Here is a 7,613-nt window from a genome sequence, read left to right on the forward strand (position 1 = left end):
AGAGCCGGGAGATATAATCCCTCCAGCATGTCCTGGGTCTACCTCGGGGCCTCCTTCCAGTTGGACGTGCCTGGTATACCTCCAGTGGGAGGCGTCCAGGAGGCATCCTGATCAAATGCCCAAACCACCTCAATTGACTTCTCTCAATGCGAAGGAGCAGCGACTCTACTCCGAGCTCCTCCCTAGTCACTGAGCTCCTCACCCGATCACGGAGAGTATGCCCAGTGACCCGTCGGAGAAAGCTCATTTCGGCCGCTTGTATCCGCGATCTTGTTCTTTCGGTCATTACCCAAAGCTCATGACCATAGGTGAGAGTGGGGACGTAGACTGACCGGTAAATTGAGAGTTTTGCTTTATGGCTCAGCTCTCTCTTCACCACAACGGTGCGGTACAGTGACCGCATTACTGCAGACGCTGCACTTATCCTATGGTCAATCTCACCATCCCTCTTCCCATCACTCGTGAACAAGAACCCAAGATACTTGCACTCCTTCACTTGGGGCAGGTTCTCACCCCTTACCTGAAGGGAGCATGCCATCTGTTTCCGGGAGATAACCATGGCCTCAGACTTGGAGGTGCTTATCCGCATACCGACCACTTTACACTCAGCTGCAAACTGCTCAAGTGAACGCTGGAGGCCTCCGTGCGAAGAAGCCAGAAGAACAACATCGTCCGCAAAAAGCAGAGATGCCACCTCCTGAGGTCCTCGACGGAAGCCCTCCTGCCCCAGGCTATGCCGCGCCACCCTGTCCATGAATATCAGGAACAGGAGTGGAGATAAGGCACAGCCCTGACGGAGTCCAATGCCCACACCGAACAAGCTTGACTTACTACCAAGGATGCAAACACAACTCAAACTCTGAGAGTACAAGGACCGTACGGCTCGCCGGAGCGACCCTGGCACCCCATACTCCCGGAGCACCTCCCACAGAATCTCTCGGGGAACACATATGCCTTCTCCTAATCCACAAAGCATGTGTAGAGTGGAGTAGCAAATTCCCACGCCCACTCAAACATCTGTGCAAAAGTAAAGAGTTGGTCCATAGTTCCATGGCCAGGACGAAATCCTCATTGTTCCTCCAAAATCCTAGGTTCGACTATCGGATGGATTCTCCTTTCCAGCACCTTGGCATAGACTTTCCCCGGGAGGCTAAGAAGTATAATGCCACGATAATTGGCACACTTTCTCCAGTCCCCTTTTTTTAAAATATCCCTGAATAAAACAATATCCATATGCAACAGTGAGAGAAGTAACAGCATATTCTCCTCCCTTAAAACATATCTGAAGTACCCTTGAGCAAGACTTTTAACCACGAACTGCCCCCAGAGTGCCAATGTGGCTGCCCACCACCCCAGGTGTCTGTGTTCACTGCCCCACATCACTAGCAGGGGCATAGCTGGTGGGCCTTTGTGGGCCACTGGACCTAACTGCATGCAGTCAGAGAGTATGTAAGGTCATGCATGCGAACACACTCTCTTACCTTGCTGCTCAGTACACATCCACTGGCTACTGAACTGTCAAATGTCTGTTGTAGCTAGTGCTATGAGAGTGTCATAGATTGAAATAGAGCTCATTAAGTCAATAGACCTTCTGAAGAAGGTATGTATCTGTTGCCAAACCAGAGCAGATAGAGCTTTAAAACTTTTGTTGGCTCTATATTTTCTACTAGTTAAAAAGCCCATTGCTCATGTTTAGAGTCAGTGATGTATCTAAGCATTCAGAAGGCCTTCTGTTAGACTCCCGAAGTCGTAATCTTGAAATGAGCTTAATTCGCTGCATATACTGAATGATAATATCTAAATTAATAATCTTCCTTTTGTCATTATAAGACTTTGATTACAATTGTAACAAATTGTAAGATAGGGTACAGATTTGGATATCAAAATATTTACTCAAGATATTTCTTAGATTTTAGAACCCATCAGTTGTAAGAGGCAGAGGTATTATAATTGAATATGATAATAATAACAAGGTGTTCTCTCCGTGTCCGCGTGGGTTTCCTCCCGGTGCTCCGGTTTCCTCCCACAGTCCAAAAACACACGTTGGTAGGTGGATTGGCGACTCAAAAGTGTCCGTAGGTGTGAGTGTGTGAGTGAATGTGTGTGTGTGTCTGTGTTGCCCTGTGAAGGACTGACGCCCCCTCCAGAGTGTATTCCCGCCTTGCGCCCAATGATTCCAGGTAGGCTCTGGACCCACCTCGACCCTGAACTGGATAAGAGGTTACAAATAATGAATGAATTAATGAAAAATAACAAGGGATTTTGCAAGGGTTATAGAGGATGCAAGATATGCAAGAATCCCAGTTAGACAAGGTTACAGTATGAGCTGTTCTAATAACAAATGGCTGTTTCTCTGCATAGTTCTGACATACAAAAGGCTAAAAGTCAGCATTTTTTTCCAAATGAAAAATTATTTTTACTGATTTAATTGATTGCGTTTTGTAAATATAAGCAAATTTAGAATTTGCTACCTGCAGTACACAAAAAGTTGGGACTTCAACTGTTCAAACGTAAGTGGTCATTTTTGTGTGATTCTTCTCTGTGTGAGACTCGTTGATATGACTCAAGACATTGTTTTTCATCATTTATCTGCGATAGATGTGGACTGCAGGCAAACTAGTCAAGCACAGATATTCTGTGTCTTCAAATCCTCACTGTCTTAGCACATACAGAATGAGGCCCAACATTGTTTTGCTGAAATAACCATCGAGTTCCCAGGAATTACCTGAATGGCAGCTTATGTCTCTCTAAAATCCCAATAAATACCTCCACACGAATGGTACCTTCCTAAATATGTAGGTCATACACATTCAGCAGCTGTTTTGACCATTTGAGTTGAACTTAGGGCTGAGATCTCTGCAGTATATAGTTGGCTTTCTCCTAATATATTTCCAGGTCAAACTTCTTGAAGTAGCAGTGGACTGCATTAAGTGACAGAAGTTTTCCAAACTACCCATAAGTCAATGTGACTATAATTATCACAGTAGCAAGATACAATATTATATCAAACAGATTGACAAATAGCTGTTAGCCACAACTTTGCTAACATGTGAAGGAAGCTTTGGTGAATGCTTATTTATACCTTTTATATTCACCCATTAATATAGGATAAAAAAATCTAATTTTTCCAAATGGTGTAACCTGTTTGATTTCACATGATGTTTTTGTCCCTTTATTGTACCGTTAAGCCCAATTTTATTTCAAAAATACAGTTAACTCTGTCAATAAAAACATAAATGTTCTCTTTGTACTTTTTCAGTTAAATAATTGTTCACTAGAACAAACAAATAGTACATTCTTGTTTCTATTGCATTCTACAAAATATCCTAGCTTTTCCAAAAGAGGATTAGTACATGAGTAAGTAACCTTATGCTTATGTCACATTTAAGTCCTCCAACAATGTGCTGGTGTGCTTAAAATGATTAACAAAAGAGATGTAAAAAGAGGTGTCTCTATGTGCTACTTCCTAAACCATCAATAGAGAATGTACATGAAATAAAAGATTATCCTGCCTTCTTCATTTGTCTGTAAGAAACACAAAGCTGTAGTGTCCCATTTTGTTTTCAGAAAATGCTCAGTATTTTTTTAAGTACAAATGAGGACCAGTCCGAACAGATGGTTTTGTTTACAGCTGTCTGACCAACCTGGCACAGAAGAATATATTCAGATATGAGTTAAAATGCAGTTAATTAATTATTTAATAACTTGTCACTAAGCAAGCAGAGTCATGTGTCACTGGTTTGACATGGCATTTACGTATATAAGGAGTCAAGAAGCAAGAGAAGAACATTTACTGATGCCATCGCACACACACATGATGAAGCTTTTTTTCCCCCCACACTTTCTAAAATCAATCATTTAGAAAAGAAGGTATTATGTTAAGTATTTTATGATTGTTTTTTTTCGTCAACTTTCAGTGATGACTTCAGTGTATGAGAACACATCATACAGTTTAATGTTGACCTTGACTGGAATGAAGGATTTGAAATTTAAATATGTGCTTATTTTTTTATCTTTTTCTGTTTACCTCTTAATAATTCTTTTAAATATCATGTTGATTGTAACCATTATACTGGACAAGTCACTGCATACACCAATGTATATATTTGTCTGTAATTTGTGTTTTAATGAAGTTTATGGAACAACAGGGTTTTATCCTAAATTTATCCATGATTTATTTTCATCATCAAATGAAATTTCATACAGTGAGTGTATGACACAGGTGACTATTATATATTCATCTTTCATGTGTGAGTACACAATGTTAGTGATAATGGCTTATGACAGATATGTGGCCATATGCAAACCTTTAGAATATCACAGTATTATAAAAACCAACACAGTGACTAAAGCTCTGATATACTCCTGGGCTTTTCCTTTTATTATAGGGCTCCCAACTCTTTTGCTCACCATTCAAATGCCATTATGTGGATCAACTATAGACAAACTGTATTGTGATAACTGGTCTATAGTCAAGTTGTCTTGCATACCCAGTACAGCACTCAATATATATGCCTTTTTTCAATTTGTGTATTTATGGCACATGCTTTGGTTGTTCTGCTTTCCTATCAAAGACTGGTTGTTGCTTGTAGAAATTCTCGTGATAACAAAAGGAAATTTATTCAAACCTGTGGCCCACATTTACTGTCTCTGCTGAATTTTACTACAGCTGTGCTGTTTGACTTAATGTTCAGTCGCTATGGATCAAAGGATTTTCCAGAGTCTCTGCGCAATTTTTTTCAAGTTGAAGTCTTTGTCATCCCACCTCTTCTTAATCCACTTATGTATGGTCTTAAGCTGTCGGAGGTGCGCAGGAGACTTTTTAAAGGCATAAAAAACTGACTTCATTTTAAAGGTTGTGAAGTTCTGCATTGCTATAAACTTATTTTTTTTATATCAGCAGGGTCATTCCCAATCACTGTGTATGTCTTGTACCTGTAAAATCCCATGTGTGATTATCTGTCCTTGTCCAGAACGTAGTCCCTGTACCTATGCCTGTTAATGTTCCTTGTTGCTGTACAGCTAGATCTCTTTCAGGGGCAAATAAAACAATGTGACAATGCTCAGATAAATAATCAATTTGTTTCATGTTCCATATATAATGTATATTTGAATAATTTCTTTCCTGATATCACTGAACAACAGCTGACAGAGGTCCATGACAGAAAACTTTAATGTGCTTCAAATCACATCAAACAAATTTACACCATAATTCACTGCAATCCTTATGTCTAAAGCACAAAATCATTGATCCCATTAAGATTATTCACTGGTGAGTGAAATATGCATTACTAAAAATTGCAAAAAACTATATAAAAACACTTTTAAGCATTCAGTATTAATGTATTTAAAACACAATAATTGAGTTAAACACTCAAATAAAAAGACATTATGTGACTGTGCTCAAATAGAACTAATATTTCATTATTTGTTTCAACACAGAGAGTCTGTGGCACTTAATTGGAGTTATATAATAACATAATTTTGGGAGTTGGGCCACGCCTGAACTCCTCCCTCTATATACCCCGCAAATTCACGTCATTTCTGCATTGGACAAACTTGCTTCATCTAGTTCAGGAGACGGATCTTGACTCAACTGCTTCACTACGTCAGCTTGCTCCTCCGTGCTGGGTCATTCCTGCTGATCCCCATATTCGGAGCCGTGCTCGGCCACTATTAAGCCCACCAAGCACCCTGTTTAAAACTTGCTCCGGCTAAACAGCTATGGGACTGCCTGGTATTTCAAGTTACGTATTAATCAATCAATCAATCAAATTTTATTTATATAGCGCTTTTCACAACAAAAAGTCGTCACAAACAGCTTTACAGAGATCCGGGTCCAAGCCTCCTTTGAGCAAGCCAGGGGCAACAGTGGCAAGGAAAAACTCCCTCAGCACACGAGGAAGAAACCTTGGAAGGAACCAAGACTCATACGGGGAACCCATCCTCCTCGGGTAGACACCGGAGAAACAACAGAGAACAGAAGTAAAAGTGAAATGATGACCGATGAAGGGGTTATAGTAATATAAATGTAGTATATTAGTGATGATGGAGAAGCAGAAAAGAAAATGATGAGAATGATGATATTAGTGATGTATGAGTCTGATGAAGGAGGAGGTGATCAGGGATTCTGTGTGAGTTAAAATTAGGTGCAGAGTTAACCTGAGATAAAACAGCATGGACAAGCATGATAGTGTAGATGAGACAAGGCCAGCATCTTGTACAGGACACGGGCTGGATCAGGGCAACACCTGGAGAGCAGCAGGACATCTCAAAGCATGAGAGAGAGACAGGAGAAAGAAAGCCAGACAAAGGGAACAAATAAAAATACAGAGGTTAGTAGGGTCATGGTAAAGAACGGGCAAATTTGTCCTGCGAAAAAAGCTTCCATTGGTCAGGCAAGAGAACCCAGCGACAGACAGCGTGTTGGCGGTTACTACAAAGCTAACTAAGAATGCTGTAGCTATGGTGATATGACAGGGTTAATACAGAACAGTGATAATATGAAAACCAGCCCGAACACCAATATAGAAGGAGTAACCTGAAAGTGAGTGATTAACCAAAAGCTTGTTTGAAAAGGTAGGTTTTTAATCTAGATTTAAAGATTGAGAGTGTGTCTGAGTCCCGAACAGTAACCGGAAGGCTATTCCAGAGTTGAGGAGCTTTGTGAGAAAAGGCTCTTCCTCCTGCTGAGTTTTTCTTAAAGCGAGGAACAAAGAGTAGATGGGCATCCTGTGAACGAAGTGTACGTGACGGGCGATAAGGTATGAGAAGTTCAGTAAGATACTGCGGGCCTAAACCATTTAGAGATTTATAAGCTAAGAGGAGTATTTTATAGTCAATGCGAAATTTTACAGGTAGCCAGTGTAGGGACGAGAGAACTGGGGTGATATGTTCGAATTTTCTAGCTCTAGTGAGCACCCTGGCTGCTGCATTTTGAACTAACTGAAGCTTGTGTAACGCTTTGCACGAGCTCCCTGCCAGGAGTGCATTGCATTAGTCTAGACGTGAAGTTATAAAAGCATGCACTAGTTTCTCTGCATCTTTTAATGATAAAATATGCCGAATTTTGGCAATATTGCGTAGGTGGAAGAAGGCGGTTTTGACTGTATTGGATATGTGGGTATCAAATGTGAGAGTCGAATCAAAGGCTACCCCTAAGTTTTTAATGATGGCATTGTGTTTTACTGTTGAATTATCAAGGTTAATAGCAGCATTTCTGAGTGAATGTATCTGAGTATCTGCACCTAGTAACAAGACCTCAGTTTTATCAGAATTTAACATGAGAAAATTTTGAATCATCCAGTCTTTAATTTCAGTTAGACATTCTGTTATTTTATGTAGACAAGCAACATCTGGTATGGTCATTGTCGCGCCTGCAAACCACTTCGACTGTTCTGTGCTCTGCGGTCTTTCCTGCTCTGCATCAGTGCTCCTCTCTCCTGCTTCTCCTCCCACTGTTACTGACCTCCTGAGTGACCCCCGCATCTGCATCAGATGCTGGCGCACGGCTTTGAGCCTCCCCTTACCTTCATCTCCGGCTACACTGCTACGGGACTGCTCGTGTTTGGTAACGCAATCTACCATAGTCATGGCTGCTGCTCCACTGCTAC

At 40.9% G+C, this 7,613-nt stretch overlaps 1 pseudogene; it reads left to right on the top strand.

Annotated features, from left to right (window-relative positions):
- Positions 1 to 3,919: 3,919 nt before the first annotated feature.
- On the top strand, positions 3,920 to 4,842 carry LOC136668747 (olfactory receptor 52D1-like; annotated as a pseudogene).
- The last annotated feature ends 2,771 nt before the right edge of the window (positions 4,843 to 7,613 follow it).

The sequence above is a fragment of the Hoplias malabaricus genome, chromosome 15, assembly GCF_029633855.1.
Source record: "Hoplias malabaricus isolate fHopMal1 chromosome 15, fHopMal1.hap1, whole genome shotgun sequence".
NCBI classification, from domain to species: Eukaryota; Metazoa; Chordata; class Actinopteri; order Characiformes; family Erythrinidae; genus Hoplias; species Hoplias malabaricus.